The sequence below is a fragment of the Poecile atricapillus genome, chromosome 12 (genome assembly GCF_030490865.1).
Source record: "Poecile atricapillus isolate bPoeAtr1 chromosome 12, bPoeAtr1.hap1, whole genome shotgun sequence".
NCBI classification, from domain to species: domain Eukaryota; kingdom Metazoa; phylum Chordata; class Aves; order Passeriformes; family Paridae; genus Poecile; species Poecile atricapillus.
Window position 1 is genome coordinate 16,782,876 of NC_081260.1, and position 20,531 is coordinate 16,803,406.

Genomic DNA, 20,531 nt, shown 5'->3' on the forward strand with positions numbered 1-20,531 from the left:
TTCTTCTCAGCACAACTCCTGAAGATGGAAAACAAAAAGCCAAAAAATGCAAAATGTTTCTACCATGGAAAGTAAAAACAAAGGTTTAGATACAGAAAGACTTAACATCTTTAATCACTCATTTTTATTTTGCAAGACAAACCAGACATAATTTGAAATGGCTCAGTGAGCTGTAAAAAATTGACAGTGGATGTATGTGAGGAGACTGAAAAAGCAATTATCTGAGACTAATTTGAGTTTATCAGGCAGAAATTAGACTTTTATGGGTAAAGTTAGAGTTTTGTATTAAAAATGATGCATTAAAATATATAAAATTTCAAGGGTAATATAGTTAAAGCTTCCTTGGCAAATAACTGATTTTCTGTCTGCACGGCTCCTGCTTTCTCAACAGCTTTTATTCAAGTAGGAAACAATCTAAAATAACAGATAATAAAAAATACTGTAATACATAAAAAGGAGGGGTAAAATCTCTCTTTGGCTTTGTATCTGACTTCTGCAACATTAGGGATGCCAAACTATTCTTGTCAGTTCCTGAAGTGGTGGGACAGAGTTCACATCAGAGATGCAGCTCTTGTAAAACAATTTTTGGAAAAGGTACATTAACATGAGTGCACTAAGTCTTTCACTGACCCCAGAGAAGATTTTATAAAGCAGTTTAGAGGTTTTTCTACATTTAAAAAAAGTGAATAGATGCTCTACCAGGGCAAAAGTCTAATTATTCTATGCAATTACATCAGAGTTTCTCCTCTTACATGTTAAAAGCATTAAGAAAAATGTATTTTATTGCTCACATTCCTCAGAGCTCTCCTGTTTCCCTAGAAGGTGTCAATCCTGAAATATTCCATGCAGTAGTTACTGTTTAGTGGCCAAACTCTTGTTTATGTAATTTTCCAGCAAAATAAGGGACTGTTTAGAGTACATTCACGTCCAACATGAAGTAATGTCTCTCAGGATGCAAAATGGATGTCCTGAAGGGTAAGAAAAAGAAATGAAAGGCTAAAATTTGAGCTTGTGAATAAACATTTGAATAAGTGCCTTATTAATCACTTTTTATAGTATTAAATGCACTGTCTGGAGTGCAAAGCATTGCATTAAACACTGGACTGAATTTTTTTGTACAAGTAAGCTTAATTCTAGCATTTCCTCAGTTGTCAGTCATCAGCCTTGCTGTCTCTTTCATCATAATTTACCTGGGAACTATATACATAATGACTCCTATAATTATATTTTTCCTACAATAATTCTGAATGCTTCAGAGAGATTGTTTATTGCAGGAGGTAAGGACCAGAATCTTTCTGTAGGATCATTATGAAAATCTTTTGTCTCAAAAAACTGTCTTCATCGTACAATTTAATTTACTTGATTAGATGCAAAAGACAATTGAAAAAAGGAAACAAGGAGTCAAACATAAGGAGGCTTTCACTAAATGGGGTAAAATTTAGATTCCTGGCAGGAATTCTTTCATTTCAAAGATTCATATCTTAATGAGCCTTGGAGAAGCCTTTATTGTCTCTCTAGTGAAGAACAATAGTTCTCCAGCCCATAACTGCAGATTTGGTAGATAACAGAACCTTTTCTCTTCCCAGAATCCTGTCAGTGAAAAATATTGGTGCAATTGGTGAGCACACATTGCAAACATGGGCAAACTTCTGGGATCTAATAGCAATAACAAGTTCTGATGACTGAAACAACCAGAAAAAAGCAAAATTAATTCCTTGTATTTCAGTACCCAATATATTCTAGGAAAAATTCCCACATTCAGTGATTCAGTTCATCTGGATAAATTCATCGGGGATGTATTTACTGAAATACCCTAAAAGGTTTGTGAAGGACATTTTATAAGCCAAATTTATTGTCAAAGAAATAATATTTTACCACACCTGCCCTTTAGAACTTGAAGATTTTCTTCTGATCAGATGGTCTAAAATCTTTGTCAGGTCGATTCCTTAAAAACTTTACAGGTAATATTCCATTGTCATGGAAGAGGAAAGGTCAAGGTTTGTCACAGCTCCTCTAGATCAGAGTGTGTTTGAAAAGACAGCATAAATACCACAAGGATGTGTTCCTTAACACAATTTATTGTAACTGGCTTTGGAGAGTGGGGAGGAGACAAAGATAACAGAGGAGAAATTCTTCTAGAAATGAATTTTGTGCATGTAAATGTTTTTAATAACCCAGATGTTTTGATAGCGCTGCCCTCCACAAATGGTGGCAAAGTGATTCTCCAGGGTGTTCTTCCTCCCTGCCTGAGACATTCAGCAAATGAGAATGGAGGTTATCTTCAGTCCCTGAAATTCTGAGCACATTGCTGCAAAGAGGCTAAAGGAGGGGCTCTTTTCCTAATGTCAGTCCTTGATCATTCCCAGATTTGTCCCTAAAGGCATTTTTCTTTTTTTTTTTGGCCGAGCCTAATTCATTTTTTTTTAATTAAAATGATAATATTCCATCCATATTCCTTTGAGAAGAGCTTAGCCTTTACATTACAATTATGTGCTATCTTACATGTCTTTACATGATAATGATTTTGCTGTTACTCAATAACTATGCTAATTTCAAACACAGGAGGTAAGATTATCTCCCTCCCAACACTTCATTTCATACCATTCCACCCTGAAACATGCAGCCTTTCTTCCCCTTTACATAAACATCATTACCAGGTCCTTCCCACTATCACAGCCCCCCATAATCTGCTGGTCTTTATGTACATAACACTGATCCTTGTCTTCCCTAAGTCTATGCAACAGCAAGATAATCAGGAGCTCATGATGAAATCATTACATTCCTGTGTTATTCTCAATTTACATCGAGCACAGCTCTGCAGCTGCAAATCCCATACTTGGCTACACCTCAGCTATTACATTTACAGGTCACAGATTGTTTCATTCTTTTCATTTTCCAGATTATCATGAACAAATAAATAAACAGATAAACATTTCGCTATCTGACCAAGCGATGAAAGTACAAGCAATTTAAGATACAATAACTACAAAGAGCTTCTTTAGTTTATAATTTATTGCTGAATTTCTGTATGAGAGGGGATCTCACCAATCCATACCAACATCTCCAAGGGGTGCCAGAGGATGGTGCCAGGCTCTGCTCAGGGGTGCCAGTGCCAGGATGAGGAGCAGAGCCCATAAACAACAGCACAAGAAGCTCCACCTCACCATGAGGAAGAACTTTCTGTGGAGAGGGCAGAGATGTCCAGAGGGGTGTGAGGTTTCTGTCTGGAGACATCCCAAACCCACCTGGACCCTTTCCTGGGTCACCAGCTCCAGGTGGCCCTGCCTTGGCAGGGGGTTGGACTGGCTGATATCCAGAGCTCCCTTCCAGCCCTGACTTTTCTCTGGTTCTGTATCTTAGAAAACAGTTTTTGCCTTATTTTGAATGTAAGTTTATGCTAAGTTTAATGAGGCTTGCTAAATCTGACACATCCTATCTGGATACCACAGTGATAGATACATTAGATATACCAAAATAGATATATTAGACAGGCAGAATTAGCACTGTATGTGCTAAGGTTGATTGATTACTTGATGAGTATTATATTCCCTTTACTGTTCTCTAAACCCCAGCTTTATTAACTCCAACCAATTTTCTCCAACTCTTCAATTTGTAGAACTAATTGTGCCTCTTTGCAGCTTCCTCCATTTAACTGATGAAGACTTAAGAGACAGAAGACTTCTACAGATAGAAGTTGACAATATACATAAAAAGCAGAGTTTTATAAACTGAAACTTGTTTAACCATATTTATATGTTAATTGAAATGTTTATGTGCAGGCAAGTGCCTGTATATGAATATTTAATAAATTCAATTCTGATTTTACTTTTTCTTACAGGAAAATATGAATTTTGGTTGAGTACAAGTTCCATAAAACCTTTACAATTTTTCTTTATTAACTATAGAAAGGTAGGGAGATATTTGTGTTGTCTTCATTGTTTCTGAATTAAATTTATAGCACTAATGCCTATGCCTGTGATTTATAGAGGAGAGTGTTTTTTCTCCTGCTCGGAGCATTGATTTTCTATAGCAATTTAAAGCAGGCACTGCATCTATAGAACAGGTAATGAATAACATCTTCATAGGCAGAAGGGCATTCTAAACAAATATTTGCAAGAATTGATCTCACCTTTGTTTTGTCCTCTGTCTGGGGAAACGTGTTGTGTAGATTGTTATTAGTATTAATCTGATTTTCATGGCAATACGTTTGTTCTCTACCCAGATACAGAAAACATATATTAGAATTAATTTGATATTACATTTAATATCTTGGAAAAGTTTAGAACTTAAACTTCTACTGACCATTTAATACTTGAATCAAAAGTTCTGTTTAGCAACATCAGATTCATTAAACAGTTTGGAGCAGGAGCTGGTCTTTGGAAACCAATTGCATCATTTTTACAGGGGCATAAAATTGCTCAGAGTTATTACAGCATTGTATGAAGCAATAACTGTTTTCACAATTAAAAACATATTTGCTGTGGGAATTTAAAGACAAACGTTATTTATTGTGTATTTTAGTTACAGCAAGTGAGAGTGAAGTTAGATTGTAAATTCAGCATTTACTATTTTTTATGGTTTAATTTGACACCATAATCAATTTTTCTTTATTTGTTGAGGGGTTTCTTTTTTAGCAGAAAATACACTGTCATAATTTCATTTTATTTTTGTCATCATAAGTGAGCTTCCACCAGAAGCTGCTGGGAACAGCCCTCTCAAGCAGCAATGGCAGCATAATGAGGTCTCTGCAGACTTATTCTGAAACCACTTAGTGCAAAGGCGTAATCTCCTGTCATGACACAATAATGTGTTCTCCACGGGCCAGCTCAGAGCTTGCTTTGACAGGGGCAGGAAAATGAGTTTATGTGAGAGCTGCAGGGGTTTGTGCTTCAGGAGCTCTGCCCCGCAGAGTGCTCTGTCCTCACACCCACAGGCACCATCCTCTGTGATGCCTCAGCCCTTCAGCCTTTCTGTTTGTCCTGTGCTGCATTAGAACTCTGAACTCCACATAAATTGTTGGTTAATTGTCTTCACACGCTGCTCAGACAAAAGAATCCCTCTAGGCCTGAGATCCAAGGACACCCTGCAGCCCGAGGCCCCAAAAGTATCAACAAAAGTAAATTTTGGGGGACTATTACTTCATCACCTGAAGCTGTAATTGATATTAAATGGACCAAACCTATATCTGTTTGAAAAACTCGTGACCATCCTGGGTACAACCTCTCTTGGAGGCTTTTGACTGCCTAAGGAACATCTGTTGAAGGCCTTTAATAAATATCCACTTTATTCTCTTATCCTTGTCTAGCCTCTGCTCAGGTGGCCACTCCAAGGCATCATCTGAAGGCAGAGCACAGCAAACCAAGGTTGTTGGCTGCTAAAAAATCCACCTGTGAGAGGCTGGGGGTCAGGAGCTTTGCTGCTCACAGGATCCTTTGTTTCTAACCAGGCTCACCCGGTAAAAATCCCTCTAGGCCCTAAAACATGGTAGGACAAAAACCTCTGGGTGCTTTCTCCAAGTCTATCAATGTCTAATAATAACATAATAATAATAATATAATATTCTATAATATTCTATTCTATAATATTCTATAATATTCTATAATATTCTATTCTATAATATTCTATAATATAATATAATATAATATTCTATAATATAATATTCTATTATATTCTATAATATAATATTCTATTATATAATAAATATAATATAATATAATATAATATAATATAATATAATATAATATAATATAATGTAATATAATGTAATGTAATATAATATAATACAATATAATATAATACAATATAACATAATGCAATATAACATAATGCAATGTAATATAATACAATGTAATATAATACAATATAATATAATGCAATATAATATAATACAATATAATATAATACAATATAATGTAATATAAATGATAATTTTATATCTAAGTTTTAGAAGAAAATAAGAAGTAAGATATCACAGAAAGTTTTGGGTAGGAAGGGATCTTGAGGACCTGATTCCACCCCATGCCACAGGCACCTTCCACTATCCCAGGATGCTCCAAGCTCCCTCCAACCTGGCTCTGGACAATTCCACAGATGGGGCAGCCACAACTCATGGATATGATGAATATCACTCATAAAACTTCTTCCTCCTTGTACTCAAGTCAGATTCATTATTTCCAACATTAATAACAGAGATTTATTAAAATTCATTACAAACTTAAATTGTCATTAAAATAGTTCTTATCCCATCTGTGCTAGAAGCAGCCTTTGTTTTACTATCTCATGTTTCATTTTTCAAGACTTCAGAAAGTATTTAGTGTGAAGGTTTTAATTGTTTAACACAGATGCAAGAGGCTGGGTGGCTTCAAGTCAGCAAAATGGAATGCTGAAGTACCTTGTTGAAAATGGAAACAAATTAATTTTACAACAGCAAACTGAAAAATAAAATCTCTGCACCATAAAGGAAAATTTTATTATCACAAATACCTAACAGCTCCTTCTGATTTAACCTTGAACACATTTTTATTACTTTAGTTGGAAAAAAACCTAAAAACTTGCCTTACAATAAAGTTATGCAAATATTCAGCTTTCTTTAAATAGCCTCAGGAAAGAAAGAAGAAATTTTGAAATAAAATCGTTTCCAGGCTATTTCCTATGATGAAAAAACAAAGAAGAAACTATAAAAATTTCTGTGTCATTACCATCAGAGGCCAGAGAGGCCCATGGGTTGCAGAATTATTGTCCCATAAACATGTGTGAAAACCATAAATGTGAACTGAATGTGTGTCTATTCTGTGATCACTTGAGATGCCAGGAGGCAGAATTGAAGATCTCCACAGTGGGATAAATATTCTGACCCTTATCAGCACAAACCTTGGCAAGGGAAATTCAAGGGACAAACGAGAACCAGCTGCTTCCATAAGAGATGATGGAACCACATGTAACTTCTCTCTAAAAAGTCATTTTTCTTTGTTTTCCTTTTCTTTGTTTCTGCTGCATCTCTTCTGTATTTTTCTTTTTATTCTTGGATTTCTCAGCCTCCTTTTGACTGAATTTTTTTGGGATCCTCCTTCATGGGGAGCCCTGCTTATCTCAGTTCTTATGATTCGAAGAAAACTCCCGAGCTCGTTAGAATCTTGTTTCTGGTGTTTATTAACAGGTGATCACAAAACTGAACAGCTCTCTCCAGGCTGGCTACACAAGGTTAATCTTTGCAATTTGGAACATTTCTTTCTTCTGATGGTACAAACAAGGCCTTGTGGCTCACTTCGTGTCTGATGCACAAAATGGCCCCGAAATACACAGTTCTTTTATCTTTATACCTATTTTTACCCAATTAACAATAGACAGGTATATTATTTTTCTTAATGACCCAATGACCCATCACCTCTGTGATGCACTGCGGCATTTTCTATCCAATCACTTACCACTACCCAAAATCCTCCAGGAGAAGAACACGAAGAAGAAAGAAGAAGGGACAAGGGACAACACCCCAAATGCTCCATCTTGTCTCCTGTTCTCTAAACTAACTTTTTCACCCAGTGATTTAAAAAAAACTTTCTAATCTACACACACTTTTAGCTTTTTCCATCTAACTTTAACATTTGTTTTAATGTATCACCATGAAAACCTGCTCATGAATTTCATATTATATGAAATTCAGTGTTTTTCTAGATCTTATAACTAAGTATCAGAAACAAGGGCACACACTCTGGATTCCAGACTCCAACACCACAGAGCCAGATGGGCACTGAGAAGCAGCTCTCTGCTCCAAAGGAGAGCTTAAAGAAATTGTCACTCACCTTTAACTGTGCACAATAAATAAATTGATCTGGAGCTACAAATACAGAACAGATTTTTTCACCCAAGAAGTTGTAAGTTATGTTTCAAACACGGTATATAATAGAGACACAAATAAAGCTGTGTATTAATTATTAAATATCAACTACAGAAGCGCTGTTAGTTTTTAGGACAAACAAGTATTATTGTCATGCAACATGCAGTAAATGTAGGGGATCTTAGACATATCTCATAAAATGAACATTGTCACCATAGACATCAGGCATATTCCCATTTATAATTGATTTTTTGAGTGGTTTTAATTACTGTAAAGAAGGCTACACATATCTGTCACACAACTCCACTGCCATTTTTGACTTGGAAGTATTTTTATCTCCAAATGCTCTCACATACCCTATAAACAGAAATCTGTAGATTGTCCCTTGCTGTCACCAAAGGTTTGGTCTTTCCAACATTTAGGTGTCCAGTCTGTCAACACATTGAGCACTGAACTATCCTTTGCCTAGGAATGCACCAGGAATATTTTCAGGAAGATAAATCTGCATCCTGTTGCTCTGTTTACATCATTACCCTCTTAGCCTCAGCTTACAGTCATTCCTTTATTTCCCAAAACTATTTTTTTGTTTGCTTTCAAGTCCAAGATCACCTCCCTGTTCTAGGAACCCTTTGGATGTGTTTATTCCTGACTCTGATTCACTCCATTGCTGCATTTCCAATCGAGTGCACTCAGACCTTTCCACATGGAGCCTGCTCTGGCTGTTTCTAAGGGACCACTCTGATGATTTTCCCTTTCTTTCTTTTTCCCTTACTGGGTAAAACACCCAACAACAATCAGGCTGCTGATTTCTACATCTCTTTTTACATCTACATCTATTTTCCACCCACTGGAAATGTGTGTAGAAGACAAAGATGTGCAGCCACAGCAAACACTGGGCACAGGAAATTCTGGTTAAATATTAGGATTTTAACCCATTTTTTCCCTGCCAGATTTGTGCCCAAACACTGGCACAGGTGCTATCCCTCAAGACACTCAAACTTGCTGGAGCAACCTGCCCCAATCTGCCCTGCTGCAAGGGCAGAAGGGGTTGGAAGAAGAGACCTCCCAAGTGCCTTCCAAGCTGGAATTAAAGTGATATTCTGCTGATGCAAAAAAAATAGTAAATTGAAGTGATGAGTGCCATAAATGCCTCTGTTACAAAGTGTAATGAATACAAAATGATTGGACAAAGCCCCATAACAGGATTGCTTTTATACCCCAGTTTTATTTTCACTTATGTACTGCTCACATTATGGGCTGTAACTTACCCCTGCATACTGCCAGCACACTGACTATTTTTTCATAATTTTCTTTTGGGTCATCAGTTTTCCCTCACACACAAACTGCAAGCAAATACCTTTACAGCTTTACAACAAAAGGAATTATTCTAGATATACCAGAGCAGAGCATATCTATTATATCTTTTGTGCCTTTGATTCAGTGCCATTGTACATTTCATGAAAATAAATAGTATTTACTATGATGTAAATCGAGAAGATATTTCCTAGGCATGATATGAACAAGAGCCAGACATCTTCCACTTTTATGCACCTTTAACATTTCTTTTTATATCAGCACGTTTCTCATTCTGGCCATCTCTGACAGGTTTCAAATTATAATGCTCTTTTTTTATATTCTCAACACAGCAATCAAATCTTTAGACCTTGAGGAGAAGGAGGAAATTAAGGCCATTAACATGTTAGAGAATTGTTTGATTTACTCATTATAAATTATTCTGAAGCTGAGCAGCTCATAAGACATGCCCAAAGGGAAGAGAAATTTTGATTGGCAGTGTCAAAAAAGTCAAGGACATAGAGAGGTTTTGTTAATAATTACTAAGTGCCATTAAGAAATGCTGTGTGCTATCTCTCCAAAACCAGGGTGATTCTGATCCAGAATTTCACAGCTATCAAACATAGCAAGATCTGAATTTATAATTAAAAGACACATTAAGAATATATGCTGTAAAGCTTCTCTTAATAACTATAAAAGATGAAAATATTAAAAAAAAGCCAAACAACAAAAAGCAGTCAAGCTGGAAAATCAAACTTGAAGAGAGCAAAGCCCCTCAGATACAAGTTCAAAGGTGACTTCAGGGAAGCCTCTATATCATGGTTTCATAAATCTCATTTTTTCCTTGCTATATACACAACTTTCCATCAATTATCAAAAATACATAACAAACATCAATATCAGCCCACAGGGCCTCCTCAGAACCCCACCTTGTCACCCTTGTTATGGGATGGTTTACAGCATAAATCCTATACAAAACAGCATTTAACAGCATAAATCTGCTGTAACCCTAAACCTCTGTGCCAAGCATGGCAGCTCCACATGGCTGTGCCCATTAAATGTGTGAACTTCCAGAAAAATGTTCCCTTAGATGATCAAATTATGCAAAAATCTCAGTTTTCAGGAAAGCAAAAGCCACAATATCCTAGGAAGGGAGGGAAGAGCAATTTTACCATCCCTCCACCTGAACTAAGCCAAAAAGCTTCCCTGAAAAAACAGGTGCCAGACCTTACAGATGGAACTATGCAAATTGAGATATTTCAATAAAAATTTGGACCTTCCCAGGTTTTGGAAGTGGTTCTGTCCTTTCTGTAGCAGCCAGGGGTAAGAGTCCAGGTGAAACAGGAATCCTGTGCACTCCTGGATCACAGGGATGCTTTTCTTCCTTGGGTGCTTCATACACAAACTCTAAACATTACCTGTGATGGAAAACAGGGAAAAAACATCATCCAAGCACCACTCTTCTCACTGGTATTAAAAAACTCTTCACTCCAATGAAGAGGGACCATGGGTGTGCATATTTGAATAACATTTTTTGAATAACATTTTTTTTTTTCTTTTTTTTATTACTTATACAAATTATAGCAGGGCAGCCAGCTAGGAAATCAGGGCTAGAATTTTTTTTTCCATGTTGTCCTACACTATCCCCCTTGCAGGCAATTTTCCCCTCTAGCAACTTTAAAGCCCTGCTTGGCTTCTGAAGCCACCTTGATGTGTGTGTGTGTCTTTCCTAAATAAATAAGGCAGCGAGCTGCCCCCTGGGTAAGGCACAATGGCTCAGTGACATCCTGGCAGCAGCTGAGGGCTGCCACATGCTTCTCTCCTCATTTTCACCAACAGAAGTTCACTGCTCTGCTAGAATTAAAAGCACTTTACAGGAGGTTTCCTATGGACAGAGGTTTTTTTAAAGCCAGGGAAGATCAAAATTTTCTTCTGGCACTAAAAGGTAGTTTTAATTTGTATCAGCGATGCCATGTTGTTCTGAATTATTGGAGCTGTATTATTGCAGGCCACTAAAACTACAGAGTAACCACATCAAGGTTTTTTTTTTGTTTCATTTTTACAAGATCACAGATAATTAACATTTTATTTTGAAAGCATTTTTTCTTTTAAAAAAAATATCCAGTAATCATTAATTTTTAATGTACTGAGCTAAGGATTTGTCTTTGATATCATTATTACAGACGCTGCACGTCTGCAAATTTGAAGTGATAGGACAGCAAATACCTTCAGAAGGACAGACACTGCCTTTGAAGTCAGTATATATATGGTTTAACATAAATGTAATTTCACAGCAAACTGCCTTTTATTGTTCACTCTTGTTTTGTCCTGACACTCAGTGTCTTGTAAAAAACATTCTGAACTTTGATATAAATAAATAATGTAATGCTTTCCTTTAAACTCTTTGAAAATAAACTAAATGGAGACAGGCAAGTGGGACAATGAGCACATTTCCTTGCACAGAGAGCTGCATGAATTCCAGTGTCCAGCTCACCCTGAGGAGCACCACAGCTCCCACATCCCATGGCCTCTCTGTTTAAAGACATCAGGATCAGATTTTCAGCCCTTCTAAAGGCTGCAGTGCAGAAATTTCTCTTTATCTGAATGCTTTTGGTTTTTTGTAGGGCATATTCTGCTCTACCATGGGCAAAAATTGCCATAATATTGGTTTTGAAGTGCTGGGATTTTTTTCTTTTCTGTCTTTTAGCCCTGTAAAAATGTCAATTTTAGCAGTTAATATGGAACAAGAGCAATTATTTTCCTAACCATTTCACAATAAGTTTTTGATTTTATTCTTTTGATAGAGAGGGACATATCTGCCTTCAAATCTGCAAGCCTGGGTACCAAAGAGGGAGCCCACTGCCACAGAAAGGAGAGAAAATCTGGCTGGAAAAAAACTGCAATTAAGATTGAGCTTCCCTAAGGCAAGACAGCCTTTTGTCATCAAAGAAAACATAGACAGCACCATGTAACTGACCTAAGAGTGCTGGCTCATTAAAAACCTGCATATTTATGATATCTGTGATGGAATGACTACTGCAGATGGAATATATGTGATGGAATGCTTGCAGAAATGCAGTCTAGGACAGCTTCGCCAGGATCCAACCTTCTGGAGAGAGAAATGAAAGGATTTTGCACCTCACAACCCTCAGTGAGCCTCCAGTTCAGGCTGAAGTTGACCACAGGATTGTGAATATTCAACTAAATGAAATAAATCTGAGTGTAAGAGCAAAACAAGGAAATGAAAGATGGAAGATGAAGCTGTGGATGAGTGGATGAAGTTCCCAGAGCAGCTGTGGCTGTCCCTGGATCCCTGGCAGTGCCCAAGGCTGGGAGCTGGATGGGGCTGGGAGCTCCTGGGACAGTGGGAGGTGTCCCTGCCATGGCAGGGGTGGCACTGGGTGGGCTTTAAGGTCCCTTCCAACCCCAACCATCCTGGAATTCTGTGGAAGGGAAGATACATCAGACTAAAGGCACATAGTCTACATGGGGAATGTGTCAGAACCTGCCTGTCCATTTTATCCTCAGAAATCCAGGGAAAAGTCTGATTGTTTGGGTTTTTTTACAGAAGAGCAGGTCACACTCCTCACATGTACTGAACCTTAGAGTTCTCATCAGGACAAAGGGAGAGGGTACAATTCCTCAGGGAGAATGAGGAGTGAGATCCTCCGTGTGCCTGAAATTCAAATGCCTGAAAAAAACAATTCTCCTTTCATTGCCACTCAGCCTTGCCTTGACAGGGAGTTAGCAAATAAACCTCTCTGACTCCAGTTCTGTGCCTCCAACAGCAAAACTGAGTTCCCATGAAGAGAATAAACTCTCAAAATGTGAAAGCTCAGCTTCCTTACATTAAACAGTGAGAAAATGTGATCACAAGGGGTGGAATTCTCTTTTCCTGATGGTTTGGCATTGCTGGGACAGAGCAGGGATACCTGACTCACACCATGGCGTGGGAACGGGGTTGGATGCAGCTGATGAAACTTGACAAGCATAAAAAATCAAATGAAGGAAAACATTCCCTGTGATTTGATTGCCGTGATCAGCTTGACACAGAGTTGGTTGTCTAAATTTCTGGCTAACTTAAGGGTGCAAATGTTGTTAAGTCAGGAAGGTTTCCAAATTTTTGAAGTAGTAATAGCTCTCTTCCAACATATTTCATTGATAAAATAACCAGTAACAAGACACTGCTTGCAAAAATATTTCCCACTTGGGTGTCACAACTGATTACTCATCCATTACATTATTTTTATTTTATCCAATGGATCTTCTATCAGACAAGACCAAGGAATATGCATATTTCCTACCATAACAGCTTTAACTAAAACATTGTTTAGTTTTCTTAATGTCTTTTATAAACATATTTTCTCAACAGGTACAGAAATTAATTTTCAAGCCTGCAGCAAATAATGTGAATATTGCGCCTAAAACACCAACTTGAAGTGCAAAATTTTACAAGGATAACAATGTCATCAAGGAATATTAAAATTTTATCCTTGTTCTGCTGTGAATAATTTAAATTTCAGAGATTTTGCTAATAGCTTAGATAAATATTTAACACTTCTGATTTTCTGTTTAGCCATTCTTCTAAATATAATGCAAAAATGGCAAATAATATAGCATCTACTGCAATTACAAGCTATTTTACCAAGTTAAATATTCCAAAAAGCAAGGCTCTGTCATATTATTATTGGAGATAAATATTGGAAGTTTAGACAGAGAAAACTGTAGGGCAGAATTACCAGCTCCTTATCTCACTCGATTATATATATCTTTATTTATTTGCACTTTTAAACCAAAAGTCAGTAATCAAACACTTCATAGCAAAAAGTTGAATCTCCCCATCTTCATTTATGAGGATATTCTGTTTTAAAAATCTTTACTGAGGAAAGGTTATGAGCAGAGCTAAGAGTAAAAGGATTTATTGAGGGTGCTCTGTTCTAAAAATGCTTGTTGAGTAAGGTCATGACTAGAACTAGGAAGCTATAAAAGCAGAGAGCTGGGCTTTTAATAAATATATTAATTTGAACTAAATGTTACAATCCCAGAATCTCCCACTGCTTTCAGCTGATGCCACTTTTTAGCAGCAACGTTTGATAAACACGTGCAGCTTGTGATCAATCTGACAAAATATAAAATTTCACCTGCTGAGTGCCGTAGATTCCACCAACTGCTGTTGCTGCTGTAAACATTTAACAACTTCCAGAAACATTCCCATGTTTTTGCTCTCATAAAAAGTTCTTGTTCTGCAGAGCCCTGGTTTCATGGGGGCCGATAATCAAAGCATCCGATTCGTACCTTTTACACTTCTGTTCCAGTGATATGAGAAATTTCTGAAGAGTTATTTTTCCTCTTCTGTAGGAACACTATTCCCCCTGTATCCAAGTAAATAGTCATAGATCTAAAAGAGGCCATTGAATTTTTATGTCTTAAAAGACTCATCTGAAAGAGGAATACTCTTTTTAATCTTCAGAACCAGACATAAACCTGTTTTCAAATGTTACATTTTTATGTGCTCCACAATTTATCCTTATAAGTGATGGATCTACTTCCAAAAAAGTGACAGAAATCTGTAGTGTAAAAAATGAATTTCAGTTTAATGAACTGGATCTAACATTTATTTAAACAACAGATAAACCTTAACTGAAAATTATTATCTTAAAGAATGGAAATAATACCTTAGAATGATGTCATGAGCTTAATTTCAGGTACCTTTGGACTGTCTGAAAAAGCAGAAAAAAAAGAAAAAGCAGAAATATTAAGTATAAATAGTTGAGCACTGTATGATGCATAATGAAATCTTTCATCCATGAATTGCAGTAAAGATTTTTATAGTTTCAGTATCTAATGAAATTTATTTCTCATACATAATTGTTATTGACTTTCTCAATGGTAATCCCATTTATATCTAATAAATTATGGATATTGATTCCATTTAGACCCCCAAATAAATAAATAGATAAATAAATAAAAATACAGGATTACTGTAGATCTGAAAGCTTTCAATTAAAAAAGCAACCAAACTTACTCAGGTACAGCAGGATATGTGATGACACAAAAATAATATTTTTTTAACAGGGAATTTATATGGAAGAAATTAACATTAGAAACTAAAAAAGTTAAAGCAGTGCCCCAAAACTAAAATATTAGAGATCTAGATAGTAGATATATGTAAAAACAATTATGATCAGCCAACAAAATCAATCAAATGTATTTCTTGACTTGTAGTGAAGGTAAATACTGTAGGTGCATATTTTTATGCAAATATTTTTCCAGCTGGAGGCTCCCAACTATAAAATATAATGTTACATATATTATAGGAGCTTTACACATTAAAATTAACTAAAAGGGACTATACAATTGGTTTAAATCTCTACCACCTTTAAGTTTATTCTACTTTCTTTATGGACAGCAGCACAACTGTCTCTGTCATGAATAAAAGGACCACAGGAGTCTCCAGATCTGGTTCAAATTAAACCCCTGAAGTTTCTATTTAGCAGATTCACAGCTGTGGGTCCTATTTTAGTTTTACTTTCTATGCAATGTTGTGTAACTCTCATTTATTTTCCTTTCTGAGGTGTCTGTTTGCATTTCCTGTCTCCAGAGAATCCACACCAACTCGTGAATTTCAAAGGTCTGAGTCCTGCCAGAAGAAATGGAGACACAACCAGAAGTTTTCCATTGCCAGGTTTGCAATGGATTTATTGCATTATAAAATGCAATTTTATATTTTAAATTTCCGCCCTGCTTTGGAGGAAAGGGGCACTAATGAGGGAGAGAATGATCACAGTGCAAAGCAGCCTAATTAGTGCAATGTTATGCTAATTTTTATTAGTCAAAACTCATATCCTGTGTGTTCAGCTTGGGACTGATGAGGAAAATAAGAGATTTGTTGAGAGCTCCTGCAAGAGCAGGTCACATTTCAGTGCCTTAATGGGCATCTACTGCCTAATGTTTCCTCTTATACTTCTCTTTGTAAACTTTATGCTGACCTTCGAAACTGGAGCAGGATCAATACCATTTTATAAGACTATAAAACTGTATGAAACACTAAGTCAATACTGTATTTTTATCACACTTGTGATATAATGCAGTCCTGTACATCAAATAGCCCTGAGAGTACCAGAGAAGGCTCAAAATTTTGTTTAAAGATATTAATTCAGCCAAGTGCTGGCCAACACCAAATTTGCTGAATGCCAAAAAATTTTCATCAGCCCAAAGATGTCTCAGTGTTCAAAAGGCTCCATTGGTGCAAACTTAAATTGTCCAAATCCAGCTAAATGTGGGACATTTTCTATGCAGGATTTAATGCTTCTTTGTGATCTAACTCAATTTTCACATGAACAAAAAAGTACCTTGATTCCTCAGAAGGTTCTACAGGGATTTACCATAAATAATGTTTTCTTTGCTCCTGCATCACAGTTTTTAATTCACAGAGGCTGACTGTGTTTTTATAAAACACACATAAACACAAATGAATGTTAATAAACAAACAGAACTTGAAAAAAAAAAAAGCATAATAGCACAGCAGAAGAAAAGGGAAAGAGGAACATGAGATTATTTGCCTTATCTTGCAAGGAAAAATAAAGAGAAATAAGTAGCTGTAATTAGAATTTGTAATTATTTCTTGCATTCCAGGTGCAAGCATGAATCAACCCCTTTGGATCAGAACACCTCTGTGACCTTTCCATCAGTTGGAAAGCAGTCAGGCCAGCTCCTCCACCTCCCATAACGAAAGATCTCTCCCTCTTTCTGGTAGACCCAGGTTTCCTTGTGCCCAGGATCAAATTTGACTCCTGAATCCTTTCCAACACTGGTTTTATGACAGCCTGGGATAGAAGAGGGGAGCCTGGCTGACACATCTTTAATCAGAACTATTTACCAAGGCATTCATCCTCTGAGTGTGAGCTGCTCCCCATCCTTTTTGCAATTAACACCCATCTAAGCCCTGGGAGTTGGAGGGACAATGCTCAGCTTCAAGGGCAAAACTATTTTATTGCCCTCAGCATGAGAAATCTGTACACATGAAATGTATCCCTTGTAAGAGAAATCCCCACACACCCCATCTCTAAAGAGAAAAGTATTCCTTCTGTTCAAATAAAGCTGCAGTCTCCAAACAAACATTCAGCTGGATCAATAGCTAGAAATTGAATAGAACATTGTCTCATGCTGCTTTATAGAATTTTCAAAAGATTTGAACCACACAAACCCAACTTTTCAAGTTCCACCACTGGGATTTATAGTCTTGTTTCCTGAGTCTAGGAAAAAAAAATAACAAAGAACAGATTCACATACTAAAACTTACAAAAAAAAATAATTTCTATAGGATCAAAATATACCAGGGGTCTAAACTTAAGCCTAGAAAAGTAAAGGCATTCCAAGTCAGGCTCAGGTGGTTTTGTTTACCTTGGAGAAGCTCAGAGCTGAAAAGGGATTTGATACAGGTGCAACAGACGTAATTCACCTCTAAGATCTGATAACTTACCTCTGAAAATGAAAATTAACAGGAACGCATCCATGAAAACAGCCTGCCCATCATTTCTAGGCGGATATTGTTAATTTATTTAATGACTTTTCAATTGAATAGTAATATATTGTAACCTTTCTCTATATACAAGGTATAAATTACTTATTTTCTATAGCACAAAACCAGGAAGTAGATATTTTCTGTATTAACTACTGGCCTACAAGATGTGTTTTAGACATTACATCTGTGAAGAAAACAAAAATTTGCTCCATTACATGGAAAGAAACATCATGAGGAAAGGAAAGGAAAGGAAAGGAAAGGAAAGGAAAGGAAAGGAAAGGAAAGGAAAGGAAAGGAAAGGAAAGGAAAGGAAAGGAAAGGAAAGGAAAGGAAAGGAAAGGAAAGGAAAGGAAAGGAAAGGAAAGGAAAGGAAAGGAAAGGAAAGGAAAGGAAAGGAAAGGAAAGGAAAGGAAAGGAAAGGAAAGGAAAGGAAAGGAAAGGAAAGGAAAGGAAAGGACACCTGTTTTGAGCACTCTATTTTTCTTTGTGGAAAATAACTTCAGGCCTGAAATTCATCTTTATTATTCTGACTGGGAATTGTACAGCCATGTGGCCTAGGAGAGCTCTCCAGTTCCCAAGGTGAGGTGACAAGAGACGTTGAAAGAGCAATTCCCCACCTCCCCAGGAGCCCAGAGCCCTTCCAGGTGTGATTCAGTTTTGCTGTCACCTGTCTGGTTCTGCAGAGCATCCTGCTGCTTTCCAGAGCAAACCCAGGTGTTGCAGAGACTGCATAATTCCCACAACGAATCAGAAGCGAGGAAAACAGATTTTCAGAAGAGGAGGTTGGAATGTGAGGCTCCCAGTTTGGGTCCCACCATGTCCAGCAGTGTGTACCTGTCTGGAATTCTGCTGTATATTTTTGTTTTCATTTTCCTAAGTCACGTTAAACAATTTGCCTCCAAAGAACAGCAACCCTGCAGGCTGCTGGATCCTCAGTCAGTAAAACTCCAGTATTCCTCTGGAAGGAAAAATAAACAAGTTTGTTTTTATCAACTCTGCATCATCATAGCCAATCTCAGAGAAGAACAGTGAGAAATGTTACTTCTTTTGAAAAAATAGGATTTTTTTTTAATATAACAAAGGTTTATAGAATAAAGGAAACATAATTTTTTAATAATCCAGGAGAAAGTTATTCAAACAGAATCATGCACAGAATTAGCCATCATCTAGATCTGATACAGGACCCCAATCTCTGATACAATCACCTATCAGCTGTGGCTTAGAGATTTAATTCTCACCAGGAGAGATGCAGCTCAAACATTTACTACTGCAGTACACCTTGGTTGAAGAAATAAGTAGGAAACGACATACTATTATGAGGAATAAAGAGAAGTGACAGGTTGGGATTATTATATTTAATTACTTTAAATGACAGTGCTTTCTTTTCCTTGTCTTTCACACATAATTTTTCCTCTTTTTTTCCTGTTCCTTAAATCTAAATGCAAAGAACAGGAATTATTTCTTTCTTGCAGTAGCAAAATAAGTTTGGGTTTTGTTTGGTTTTGTTTTCTCACACAGTTTAGTTTACACCGTATTTGTAATCACTGCAAAGGAGCTCAGAAACACATAATTTCTTGGCTTTTTTTTAATTTTTTTTTTTAATGTCTCAGGGGAGATTCTACTTTTTTTAGAAGATGTGAACAAATAAGTCATCAAAAAACATGTCAAACTTGAAAGTCTCAGGCTCCGACTGTGGAAATAAGCACAACCTACTCTTGTCTCTTATAATTAGGTCTATTGATTTATGTGTTTTTGTTTTACTTGCATTTCATATAAGTATAAACAGATGAGAAAGTAGCAAGGGGAAACAAAAAGAAAGCAAACAAAGTGGTTTAACGTAAAGGAAATACCTAGAAGAGTAAAATTCATTATCCTGGTGTAATGGCATCTAATCTAGTCTTATTTATTTCTAACTTCTTTTACCTGAGCTGTTACTCTTTAAAAATTTCCAAGACCATGCCAGACCAAGGCCATGGCAGGGACACCTCCCACTGTCCCAGGCTGTTCCAAGCCCCATCCAACTCTGTCTGAGACATTTCCAGGGATCCAGGGGCAGCCACAGCTGCTCTGGGCACCTGTGCCAGGGCCTGTCACCCTCCCAGGGAAGGATTTCTTGTAAATGCCTGAGGTCTCCCTGGAGCCTTCTCCGGGCTGAACACCTGCAGCTCTCCCAGCCTGGCTCCATGGAAGATGGAAGCCCTTGGGGGAATCCTTGTGACCCTGCTCTGGATTTGCTCCAGCAGATCCCCATCCTTGGAGCTCTGGATTTGCTCCAGCAGCTCCCCACCCTTTTGGTGTTGAAACTCTGGATTTGCTCCAGCAGCTCCCCATCCTTTTATAGTTGAATCTCTGGATTTTCTCCAGCATTTCCCCATCCTTTTATAGTTGGAGCTCTGGATTTTCTCTAACAGCTCCCCATCCTTGGAGCTCTGGATTTGCTCCAGCAGCTCCCCACCCTTTTGGTGTTGGAGCTCTGGATTTGCTCCAGCAGCTCCCCACCCTTTTGGTGCTGGAGCTCTGGATTTTCTCCAGCAGCTCCCCATCCTTTTATAGTTGGAGCTCTGGATTTTCTCTAACAGCTCCCCATCCTTTTGGTGTTGGAGCTCTGGATTTTCTCTAACAGCTCCCCATCCTTTTGGTGCTGGAGCTCTGCATTTACTCCAGCAGCTCCCCATCCTTGTTGAATCTCTGGATTTGCTCCAGCAGCTCCCCATCTTTTTGGTGTTGAAACTCTGGATTTTCTCCAGCAGCCCCCCATCATTTTGGTGTTGAATCTCTGGATTTTCTCCAGCAGCTCCCCATCCTTGTTGGATCTCTGGATTTTCTCCAGCAGCTCCCCATCTTTTTGTGCTGGAGCCCTGGGAGCTGGAGGCTGCCCTG